Here is a 13,474-nt window from a genome sequence, read left to right on the forward strand (position 1 = left end):
CTAGACCAGTGGACGTCAGTGTGGGAAATAAGGATTTTTTTAAAACTGGACCTGTGGCCAGTAGAGCCTAGGTATTTTAATTAAAAAACTGGCCACGGTGCCACCTACCACTTTTAGCCTCAAAAATCAGGCTTTCGAAATTTAGGGCCAAATTATCTATTCTGGACAATATTTGCTAGGGCGTAGGCTTAGTAGGTTACTTTTTATAGTTATGGGTATTTAAAAATATTGGAGTCTTAAATTAAGAACTATAAGTCTTTATTGAGTAATGCTAAATTAAAAAATTCGGCCCGTAGGGAGGGAGTTGACACTCCATTGTTATCTTCCCGTAGACCCTAATACAGTCAAAGGCAGCAGGCTGCCTTTCCCTAGAGACCAGACCCAAACAAGACTACGGAGAGATTATCTTCCCTTTAGCCATGCTTTAGCAGAGTTTAGCTAACTGCAAAAATCACTTCATCTACAGATTCTACACTGTGTAGAGCGTAGACAGACATACGAAAACCACCCATAATCCCACTCCCACATACACATTTCAGGTCAAGCAAGCAAACAGCAAGACGAGACAATTTTAGGGATTAACATAGTAATTATTTAATGATCCAAAATCTTGAGGGGGAAAACTTTGAATTAATTAAGTGGCCACCAGGGCCAGTAGACCCCTAAGCGTTTAATTTTTAAACTGGCCCAGGTAATTTTTAAACTGGCTATTGGCCTGTGAAAGTGCCTTATTTCCCACACTGGTGGACGTTCTATATCCTTCCATTTTAAGCCCAATAGATGGCGGTACGTACTCCATTACCTTCCATCAGATCCCGTTCGCGCGCCTTTTTTTGAATCGATAGGTTGGAGTGTAGAAAGCCTAGAGCTTCCTTGCCATGCAACACTTTCAAATTTTCGATTTTTTTTTAACCTATAACTTATGAAAAAATGATCTTGAAATACTTTTTCTCGTTTATGGGATTCTAAAGCCCTGTAGGAGATAATTTATGCGTTTTTGTTGCGATATCAAAATTTGGAAAGTGAGAAAGTACAGCGTAACTAACATGAAATTAGTCGTAATCAACTAGAAATATTTTTGGAGTATTTTTAGGGAAATTTTCTGTTAATACAAAAATCTGAAATTATATGATCTGCAGCTGCCACCGTCACTTTCTAGTGTTATAACTGTCGTATTATATGAAGTACAGGAAATTCTTTTGAATGTATTGTACCAGGGATAGATTTAATTTTAGATGTAGGAATGGAGAACGTTTAGTATTTACTTCGGTCCGACTCGTAGCCCAGTATAGAGTCCCTCCCTCCAACACGTAATTGGTGTGTATTCCGGAATGCGCCAGTGGCTAGTGTCTCATAATTAAGTCTATTAAGGGTCATTGATGTGGGAATTAATAATCGTTGTTTAGACCATAGATTTCTCGAATACCTTTGGTTTTCTCGAGTTCATTGAATAATTTGCCGGTGAAATATTTCTAAAAAAAATTCGCACGTGCTTTTAATAGCTCTTTACGAAACTTGCCGGGTTATGTTAAGAGACCACCAAAGTCGATATTATCTATTAAAATATTTCGAAACATGCCCAGTTGTTACGTTGCAAAAGGTGTTCCCCTCTTGCTTAAACACCCCTTTTACAACTAAATACCTAAATAATGACAATTTCTGAAATTTCACTTATTGGAGAGCTTATGCGATTAGTCTTCTATAACAAGTTTGTTTTGCGCCACAGGTCAGATTATCACAGAAATATCAGGGATTAATCGAAAGAGCTTATAAAAAACTTAATATATTAATTGGAACAATGTTTCTATCTACAATATTAAAGAATTAAAATACAAGCAATAAGGTTTCCGTAATGGACACTACGCGTTGGGCTTCCTTGCGTAGCATTGGGAAGAACCCCTCCCTATTGGACGCTTTGCACCATTTGAAAGATACGTCCAATTAAGGGTACTCATGGTGCTTCGTCGCGGAAAGCCCAACGCTTAGTGCCATAAGTTTATAAGATATGTTCCATGTTACACTATAAATACTTCGTAATGCTAGAGACTTGCAACTCGAGCTAGTTCGAGAACGACAAGCGTGAATTGACTACACTCGGTGGTTAATTTTGAGGACTTCCATCTTCCTATTTAGTCTGCATTACTAAGCCTTTGATATCGCCTCACCAGGCGTTACTTTACGATAATCTATGGCGTTTCATCTACGTCACTTCATGACAAGCTCCAGTTTGTAACCAGTGACAAACTTACGGAACATATCTTATGAATTTATGGTCGTCTCCATTACGTGCAATTACGGAAACTTAATTGCTTGTATCTTCTTTAATATTGTAGATAGAAACATGGTTCCAATTGATATATTCATTATTTTATATGCTCTCTCAATTAAAAAAAAAATTAAAAAATTCTAGACCGAAGTATCCCTTTAAGTACTACCCCTTTACCTTCAATAGGATCGTAACTCCATTATCCTAGTTTAGGGTACAGCTTGTTTATTAAATTATTGCCCTATCTATACCGGGTTATCCAACTTATCGGCAGCGTAAAGTAATTAATATTCTACCGTATCTATGTTTTTCATTTAACGTACGAATTTTCACGTCATCATCACCCGGCTTTCAGATGTAATTAAAACACAATTTTCTACATGATAAATGTACTTAGCCCCCGTGAAATTAGAAGAAAACCCCAAGCGTTATTTGTGCTTAAAGCAATTAAAAACTTTTTCTCGACTTTCTATCCCAATTTACCCCCACCTATAAAATAATGTTATAAAAAAACAGGTTCGATTCCAATATCTCGAACATCATTGGAATTCAGTCAAGAAGTGATATCTAGTTTATTAGGGAGAACTTAAGGTATAAGATGCCTTAGTATTCGCGCGCCATAGTCCCAGTCCCCCTTTCAAAATACAAGGGGGGACGTAAAAGAAGGCCGGGTTATTTCGCTACACTCTCCTCAGTCGGAAAATATGACTGTAATTTTCTTCATTCGCGTCGCGCTGACGTGAGTTTTCAAGAACCAATGAGATGGTGGTTGTAATTTAGAGGCGGGGATTAACTCCGGACCTACCATTGGACTGGAGATAAAGCTAGAAATGTGGCGAACTTATGCCTTCTCCGTAATAAACTAGATATCACTTCTTGATTCAGTATAAAAGTTTAATATTTATGTAATCACTTTAAATGTTCTCTAATCTAATGTAAGTTTATACATACACCCTTTTTTAATTATGTAGTTGAATTGAAAGTTGTTTCGGACAACTTTTTATTGGTTTTTCTACTTAATGTCAAATGAATTTAACTTACTCGAGATTTGGAGTTATTTATGTGGCCCTTCTTATCAATCTATTATTGGGTAACAACCCGATTATACACTCAGTTTTACGTTATCTCTTTGAGATTGGTTGCTAATAACAGAGGTAAATAATGCTTCTCTACGAGAGAGAAGTGTACCAGCACAAAGCGGGCAGGGTAATTGTAACATGATTCTTCCCAACATCATTTTAAATTTGGAGTAAGGTTGCTATTAAACTGAATCACATGCGCGATAAATAGTTCCCTCATCATTACTCTATTAGCGCTTAACTATTTGCCAAGGTGCATGCGAGACCTTTAAGAAACACCCTGTATAATAATGCTTTTGGAATTTACATCGAATTTCTATTTTCAGAAACCTTTACTTGATATAGTAGAAATCCAATACGTAAATTGTGTTTTGTGACAAATTTCCTGTTACGCAATACCAAAATTATATAGATATAAAAACAAACAAGTTGGGAAAACCAAAATATTACCTCTCCGAGTCAAGAGGTCTACTACTACAAAGTTATTTACCTATATGTGGAATTATTTCTCTTTTTCGAAGTAAAATTTATGAAATATTGAAGCAGTATTCCAAGCATAGCGAATATACAGTAAAGCAGACGACATTTTACATCCAATAAGAGTAAATCTTGGACACATGGAAATCAGTCAATGGGGAAAAGAACAGGAAATGAAGCCTACGCTTCAGCTGTTTACCGTATATTCTGATAACTACATTCACAACTGGTTAGCAGTGTAAACACTATCGTCTCGTCTCACCTCAACAATATTCTTAGTTTGCCAACATGAGTGTTAACGTTAAATAATACCAAAGCTAAATTGTAGCTAGACGCACTGCTAGTCAATGCGCACCTAAAGAGATTAAAAGCTCTGTAGCTTAGCCCTACTAATCTAATTGCCACCATGATCTTCTCTTCTATTATAAAACCTTAACCTGATTATTTAAGAGTGTATTTAACTTTCGGTTCACTCTGAACCGTTGTTGTCTCTTCATTTCAGACACGAAAATCAAAACCCAAAGTTTGCTTCACTTCAGGCCTCAATTATTTACTCTTTAGTTCACTAAGCCTATTGAGGGTAATACTAGATATACCCGCCGGAGTTTAGGGCTTAGCTTCCTTCATGAAATCACTAAACCAAGAATTATTCTATATACAGATGTAGTATAGCTTAAGTAATATATAAACAGCCATTTCAAATAATAATATTAAAATAAATCTTTGGAATATCAAAATGAAACAGAGCTTTAAAGCTACAAAAGTACTAAATGCATCATAATTACGAAAAATATTTCCACATATTCACTTTATATTAAGGATAAAGGGAATATTATGGTTCTGAAGGATTTCTTTACACATCAAAACAAAACGAACTTCTAACGTGGCGCACTAGTGTAACAACGGACGGACACACACAGACAATCAAATAGACAGCTTTTCAACCCTTTTCGTACTAATTTTGAATTGAGAAACAAGATTATCTTAAATATTAAAATAAATATAATTATTATTTAATATTTTCTTCGTTAGTTATTCGCCTTATTGAACGTTACATCGTTTTAAAAAAGAACAATTAAACATTCTTGAGAGACTTGACTAATATTGGCGTTTGAAATGAAGCATACGCCGGTTGCTTTGCCTTACTCAAATAGGTGGTATATAAGGGTGTCGAACTACAGCTAAAAGCAAGAACAACCGCAATTGCGAAAACCTTTGGTGGACAACCCACCCTAGGGAGGCTAGACGTTTCTCGTAACCCTAGCTGATCGCCGCGAATGTCTTAAACCCAACGATGACGATGGAGTTAGAAGCCAATGAGACAGATTGGTGTCTATGTGGAATAGACGGAAGACCAGTACATGGTGGTGTTTAGAAGCCAGTATGTACAGACTGGTGTCCAAGTGGAATGGACGAAGACCAGAAGATGGTGGTGATTAGAAGCCAGTATGTACAGACCGGTGTCCATGTGGGATGGACGAAGACCAAAAGATGGTGGTGATTAGAAGCTAGTATGTACAGACTGGTGTCCAAGTGGAATGGACGAGGACCAGAAGATAGTGGTGATTAGAAGCCAGTATGTACAGTTTGGTGTCCTTGTGGAATGGACAAAGACCAGAAGATGGTGGTGTGAGAACTCAAGTAGAGGAGCTATTTCCGTGACTGTGAATGCAGTTCGGAAATGGCGAACACGTTTGCTCCGATTTGGAAATTGCGAACGCGGTCACGTGGGTGTAACAACAGACACACAAACACACACACAAACAAACAAACAAACAAACAAACAAACAGACACACACGATCGTTACAGAACCTCTCCGTGACATACGTCACTCGGAGAGGTAAAAAGTACACTTCATTAACAATTACCTGCCTGAGAAGCAAACTACCCTCTTCTCAACCCCCTACACGAATTAACCAATCAGGAAAATAGCTTCTTGACGTCATTGGTTTATAGAAAGTAGTACACGATGCTGGCGATACAAACGTAAGTTTTTGGTACTAGAGCAGCTAGCATTATGAGCCTATTTACTGCTTGTTCCCTGTGCCACGGTTAGAGGGGGTTGACACTATTTTGGGATAAAGGAGGGCTTCTCATATTACACGGCGCGAGAAAGTTTTTATATCTATATACTTTTAGCAATACCTCGTAATTTATTCGCAAAATCGCAACTATATTTGGTGGGCAATGTTTTTGCTGTTTTTTACAAAACCAAATTATTCGGTAGCCATAATTGAGGGTTTTCTAGCGTCACGACCCCGGATCTATCGCTATTAAAGCTCGATGAGCAAAATAAAGAAAGGAGGGAAATTGCCATGGCGAATGATAATTGTCGATAATGAAAGGGTTTCCAAAAGGGTTTCCAAAACGCAAAAATTGTTCACCTTTTGTATGCGCATGCAGCTCTGTCAAACGGAGCTTGGGGGGGGGGCAGCTTCTTAAAGGCTACCACCACCCTAATCGAATCCGATTCGTTTGAGCCAGAAATGCTATACGTAGGAATACATTTCTTTCCATCTCTTGTCTTAATTAAGATTTGAGAACCATTTTTTGCGTAGTCTAGGCACGTACCTCCCCATCTTTATTTAGCAAAGGCTTAAAGAATGAAATCCATGGGTATGATGGGTCTCTGCTTGAGGATTCGTATCGAGATACGCCAGTTTATTCGCTAGATTTGGGCAACTTTCTCGGGTACAAAGAGACTTGTTCTAATTGAACCTAGAATCTTATTCTACTGACTGATTCGTCAGTGCCCTGCCGAACTCTCTTTGCCTAGTCGCAAATTTTACACCAGCGATAATCTTAAGTGGTAGCAGAAGTATATTATACTTCTCTTTGAGAGGTCACATACGCGACAATAGAGCTGTCTCTGAAGGCTTAGTGTGACGTCACCCATACTATTTGCTGTACGGGCCGCCCACTACCAAAGCTAAGCCCATGACGTTTTACCTGGGCACTGACGTTACACCTGAGAAAGTTCTATAGTATTGGCGCTTACTATTTGCCAAGGCGCATGCGCTTGTGGATTTTTGTCCCACGTCAAGGCAATCAAGGTTTGTGGGTTCATTGCTGAGGATTTAGTAAATACCAAACAGTTATATAATTCACCTCGGGGTGCGATAGTTACTCATCTGAAGTTTGTTGATGCAAATAAAAAGGTGCATGAGCCTGGGAAGAATCATGTTACATAACTAAAGTATTAAGAGGATACATGGTGTCCAATACAGCCATCACCAATGAAACGTGAGGGAGGAGCTTACCTTCAATCAGATATTAGTATGGCGTCTATGGTCACTTAAATATTCCAAGTATAGAAGAAATCTATGTATTCCTTATGATAATTAGAATGTATCTTTGCACCCTAGACCTTGATTATAAATGGGACTTCTTTCATATTCGCTAATATCAAAAACATTCTTTAATAATGATCGGATAATAAGCCTTTGAATATCTATCCAATTTGGAAAAGCGTGTTTTGATGTTATAATTTGTAGGTTTTTAAGGAGATTAGTATCGTGTAATATCCCTCAAAGTTGCCTAGCCATAGACCCCAATGCAGCCAAAGGCAAGACACTGTAACTTTGATATAGCCTTAATGATGGAATATGAAAAGGGGGGAAAAGTAATTTAATGAACTATTTTGCACGATTCTCTGAATTGTAAAAGCAAAAAATTGAATGAGTTGCCTCTTCATACGTTAAAAAATAGTTGAAGATGGTTTTTTTATAATTTTTTAAATCGAATGTCAGATTGAGCTCTTAGTGGAATCAGAAGGGGATAATAGAAGAGTGATAACATTTCGTATCCTCTTAATACTTGAGTTATGTAATATGATTCTTCTCAGGCTCATGTACGCTTTTGTTTGCTCTCCCGCTCATTAAACTTCAGATGAGCATCGCACCGTGCTTGGGTGAATTCTATAGCTCTTTGGTACTAAATCCACATCAATCAACCCACAAACCGTGGTTGTCTTGACTTGGGACGGTGGGACAAAAATGCGCAAGCGCACGTGCCTTGGCAAATAGGCAAATAGTTAAGCGCTAATAGAGTAATATATGAAGGAACTGATTATCGTGTGTGTGATTCAGTTTAGTAACTTTGCTTCAAATGTAAAATGATGTTGGGAAGAATCACGTTACAATCGCAACTTTTTGTGGTACACTTCTCTCGAAGAGAAGTATATTATACTTCAGGTGGAATGAATATTTGCCCAGTTTCATTCATCTACATCAGAAATTAGTTATTCCAAACTCGTTCATCTCCAAGATTCTTTTTCTCATCTCATTGAAGAGAAAAGGGATAATTTTTTTTTTAGTTTTTTCAGTTGCCTTTTATTTTTTCTTTCGTTTTTTGAGCCGCTAGATTCTTTATCACAAAATAATGGGACCGGCCATTTAAGCACAATTAGAGGAATATTTTGTTTGGGAAGTGTTTTGGGATGGGTGTTGCTGATCAATCGGTCAGAGTTTTTTTCAACTGTTGTTCAAAAACAAAATGGTAGTACCGAAGTACAGCGGGTTCTTTGTGACATTTTTATTGTACGGGCACCGTTTCCAATTTGTGTTTCACGGATGACCCCTTATAATTCAAAGACAGTGCTAGTTGAATTAAAGGATCATCCATAAATCACGCTGATCATAATAGATGTTGAACAACTTATGTTTCAACACAAACACTACTTTGTGAAAAGCAACGCAAGTTGTTCAAGTTTTATGTTTCAATAGAAACACGCGCAACCAAGGTTGTTCAAGTTTCAAAATTGAGGAATCTTCTTTCTGTTATCGCTAAGCAAAATTATGACGTTAAGTTAACATTGCTCTTATCATTTAGATTATATACTTATTCCGATTTAGGTTTTAAGATGAAGAACGCAATTATCCGAGCACAATCTCGCCCACTGAATCTCACGAATTTTTCAACGGTCGGTAAATTCAAAATAGACATTTCATTTCCACCCTTGCATAGTTTCGGGAATCGGATTGGTTTTTCGCGTTACGTTTGACACTATAAAGCATAACCTTATAGTACTTTACATAAGTATGGATACGAGAAGCACGACTGTTTGAAGGGCATCTCCTGGTGGCGAAATTGCGGGAAACAAACCATCGCCTACTGTGATCTCAGTCTGTCCCAGAAACCCGACTCGACCAAGGAAGATGGGAAATCACAGTAGGCCATGACTCTAATCTCTTCCGGTTTGGGGGGGGGGGACTTTTAAACAAAGATGGCGCAGTAGTATCCTTAATTTAGTCTCGCTTGGACCTTGGAGTAGAGTGGTGAAATTGAGTAGAAATCTCCATTCCTATAACGTAGCCACTGCACCCCCCATCTGTGGAACGGCAACGAAGTCCTCCCAGCATCCTCAGTATCATTTTGGTTGGGTTGTAAGGTACGAAAACGTCGAGAATGCCCCCTATGTCTTAAAAATAGAATCTAACTCATTCATGAGAACTAACTTCTATTTTTAAATGGCACTGCAACACAACAGCGCTTTGGTTCGCAAGGTTCCATGCCCCACATGGCCCATGAACATTAATTCTACTCCGTCTCACCTCTCCTTCAAGGATCCATTGCTGGCTCTGCTCACTCTTGTAATGCAAAAAGCCTACAGCGCAGGCGCCAAAAAACGACATGAAAGGCGAAGTTTTACCCCCTTGTCTTTCCCCCTTAGTAATATCGAAGTCTACAGTCCCTACAGCAGAACCGTACTTAAGGAGGTTATAATAGGGTTGTGGACTGGTTAAAAGGTATATATGACATCATCCTGGTTAGTATTCCAACGGCGAAGTTTTGTTGATAAGATCGTAAACATGGATGGCGTGTAATTTTTACTTTCCTCTTTAAAGTTGTTCTTTGAAAAAAAGAAAGATTGGAAACTTATCAAAAGGGTGCGGTGAATTATGAGATTGGCGTCAGCTCGGTTTCGTGAAATTTTTGACACTAGGAGTTAGTGAATGTTCACTAAGAGCCTATACTTAAACAACCCGATAAATTAGTTAGCTTCGGCTATTAATGGCGCTCTACTCTAGCTTTGTTATAATGGGAATTTTGGCGATTTTCGTGATCGTAGGGCCGCCAAAAAGTGCCTTTTTTTTCTTCAAATTGTTATCTCACATTTTGATCTAAAGGCGCGGGCGAAAAACTTAGTCTTTCTTGAAGAAAAAAGATTATCTGATTATTTTCAACGCTAACAAAACGTCTTAGTTAATAAACACAACCTTTTCTTTGCAGTCTAGAATTTATACAGGGTGTTTATGATAAGTCCGCCATTAATTATGGGCGGGTGCTCTTTGGGTGAACGATTTTGAGTCGAAAATGTTCTATTACATTTTACCTTACGGGAAGGATGACACTCTTAATCCTCTTAACAGACTGACTGATAATCACGCCCAGCCCAAAACGCTTGCCTTAGAACGCTGAAAATTTGCAGGAACGTTACTCTTAAGTATTAGGCGCGTGCTAAGAAAGATTTTTCTCAATCCGCGGCCATCTTAATAAATGGCGCCCAGAAATGTAAAACATTTTCTCTATGCGACAAAGTCAGCGGTTTTCAACCGATTTCGCAAATATTTAGTACACTGGTTTCCTTTAACCTATAGACGGGCTGAATGGTCTTTCGGGTTCAATTTGTTGCCATATTTTTAAATGGCGGCCAGAAATTTAAAAACCCTTTTTTTTCGCATGAAAAGTAATAAAAAATGTCCCGACGGGCTGACGGGCAACGCCGAGTGCCTTCGCTCCTTGGGTGCTACAAAAATATTGGTCATCAGTGAAATCTACCCATTCTTTATATCATTTTGATGGAAGGCTCACACTTTTCGTTTGTGGTACACTTCTCTCTAAGTGAAGTATTATATACTTCTGATAGTATTAGTCCATTAAATGCCTTATTTTTTTCTTTTAACAAAAACCACGCCCTATTTGTTTTTAAGGCAATTAAAAATTCGTAATTAGACAGATAGATAAAATTGCAAACAAGTGAAGGGGCGATATAATTCTTGGCACAGATTAAGAACCAATGAAATTAAACACAACCCAGTCAGTGTGTAATTGATACTCGCCGCGGTTTCGCTCGCTTCCAGAAGTTCTAGTTACGAAAAATAAAAATTGGGGATAAAATGCTAGAAAAAAGAAAGAAAATATAACAGACTATAGAGTGGGAACTTTGTTTAAAAAATTTTCAGAAGCATTCCAGGCAATCCTCGCATCATAGGTTTATAAGAAGATACGTTCCATAAGTATGACTCTACTTAAACTTCGTAATGTTAGAGACTTACAGCTCGAGCAAGTTCGAGAACGACAAGCGAGAATTGAAGTCCTACACTCGGTGGTTAATTTTGCAGGACTTCAATCTTCCAATTTAGTCTGTACTAAGCCTTTGACAGTGCCCCACCGGGCGTCGCTTTACCTCGAATCTATGACCTACCTCACTCACTTCATGATAAGCTCCAGTTTGTAACCAGTGACAAACTTATGGAACATACATTATGAACTTATGGTGGCACTCAAAAAACCGTAGAACCCAATCCGTGTGCTTCCTAGATTTTGTACTTAAGTCTTTTGTCATCTATGAACAACTTTAATAGTCGACTCTGTGAACTGAGAGACAAAAATGGGGTTGTTGGTACTAAACGTAAACACTAAACTTTTATTTAAATTCTAAATTCGAAAGGGAATATCTAGAGCATTTCTCATTAAAACAGGAATCTTAACGACTTCAGAGCTTTTGATTTTTACAACCCATAGGACAGCGCCTCACCAGGCGTCAATTTACGAGAAGCTATGACGTTTCTGCTACGTCACTTCTAGACAAGCTACAGTTTGTAACCAGTGACAAACTTATGGAACATATCTTATGAACCTATGGTAATACATCATTTTCTCTACGTATCGAGGCGGATTTTGCGGTAACAGCTAGACTAATCATTATGTATGACATATTTTTATTCGCGAATAATCTATCTTGCTGCTCGATGCACCTTGCGGGCGCACCTGACCTCGCGTTGCATAAACTAGATATCACTTCTTGATAGTACTGAAGCCCGGCCGAGGGGCTACTCACTTCCCCAAAAAATGTACACCAGATTTCTTATTTCCAAATATTTCCGATTTATTTCTATTATTTTTGTATTTCTTTATTTCCTGATATTTCTCCTAAAAATTCCAATATTTTCACTATATTTCCCTTAAATTTCCAATATTTCGATTATTCCTTCGTATTTCTAATATTTCTCAGTATTTCTATTATTTTTGTATTTTTTATTTCCCGATATTTCTCCTAAAATTTCCAATATTTTCACTATATTTCCTTTAAATTTCCAATATTTCGATTATTCCTTCGTATTTCTAATATTTCTCAGTATTTCTATTATTTTTGTATTTCTTTATTTCCCGATATTTCTCCTAAAATTTCCAATATTTTCACGATATTTCCCTTAAATTTCCAATATTTCCATTATTCCTTCGTATTTCCAATATTTCCATTATTCCTTCGTATTTCCAATATTTCCATTATTCCTTCGTATTTCCAATATTTCCGATATTTCTCATTATTTCTTAATATTTCCGATATTTCTCATTATTTCTTAATATTTCCGATATTTCTCATTATTTCTTAATATTTCCGATATTTCTCATTATTTCTTAATATTTCCGATATTTCTCATTATTTCTTAATATTTCCGATATTTCTCATTATTTCTTAATATTTCCGATATTTCTCATTATTTCTTAATATTTCCGATATTTCTCATTATTTCTTAATATTTCCGATATTTCTCATTATTTCTTAATATTTCCGATATTTCTCATTATTTCTTAATATTTCCGATATTTCTCATTATTTCTTAATATTTCCGATATTTCTCATTATTTCTTAATATTTCCGATATTTCTCATTATTTCCCAATTTTTCCGATATTTCTCATTATTTCAGATATTTCCCTATATTTCCGATATTTCTCAATATTACGATATTTCTCGAAATATTGAAATATATTTCTTAAGGCTTGTACACCATATTTCGTAAGTGGCTAGCCCCTCGAGCCCGGCCCACAAAACAGGCGTAGAAATTAACATTAGAGTTATGGGTGCGCAATTATTCCTATTAACCGTTTATGTATCCCTGGTTGGTTCATATTATACGTTGGTAAAGAAATAAGTCAACTTATCATTGGGTTTCATTTACTAATACTTTATAACTCGAGAAACAGAAACTTAAGGGCCAAAGACCCGCGAAATTAATGATAATGGTTTGGTAATAGGCCTAACACAAAATTAAGAAATTTGCGCTAAGTGTACACCAAAAAAAAAATAATTTTCTACTGGCATCCCACCAGTTATACAGTGTATAAGTCACAAATTTTGGTGGCATTACATTCCAAAGGTTCGGTCAAGAAGGAATATCTAGTTTACTAGGGAGAAGGTTTAAGATGCCTAAGTATTCGCGCGCCATAGTCCCAGTCCCCCTTTCAAAATACAAGGGGGGACGTAAAAGGAGGCCGGGCTATTTCGCCTCTCCTCAGTCGGAAAATACGTCATTTTCGTCATTCGCTTCGCGCTGACGGGAGTTTTCAAGAACCAGTGAGATGCTGGTTGTAATTTAGAGGCGGGGATTAACTCCGGACCTACGTTTGGACTGGAGATAAAGCT

This window comes from Phalangium opilio, unplaced genomic scaffold (assembly GCF_054372755.1).
Source record: "Phalangium opilio isolate 3A_F unplaced genomic scaffold, DU_Popi_V2 ptg000031l_1, whole genome shotgun sequence".
Classification (NCBI taxonomy): domain Eukaryota; kingdom Metazoa; phylum Arthropoda; class Arachnida; order Opiliones; family Phalangiidae; genus Phalangium; species Phalangium opilio.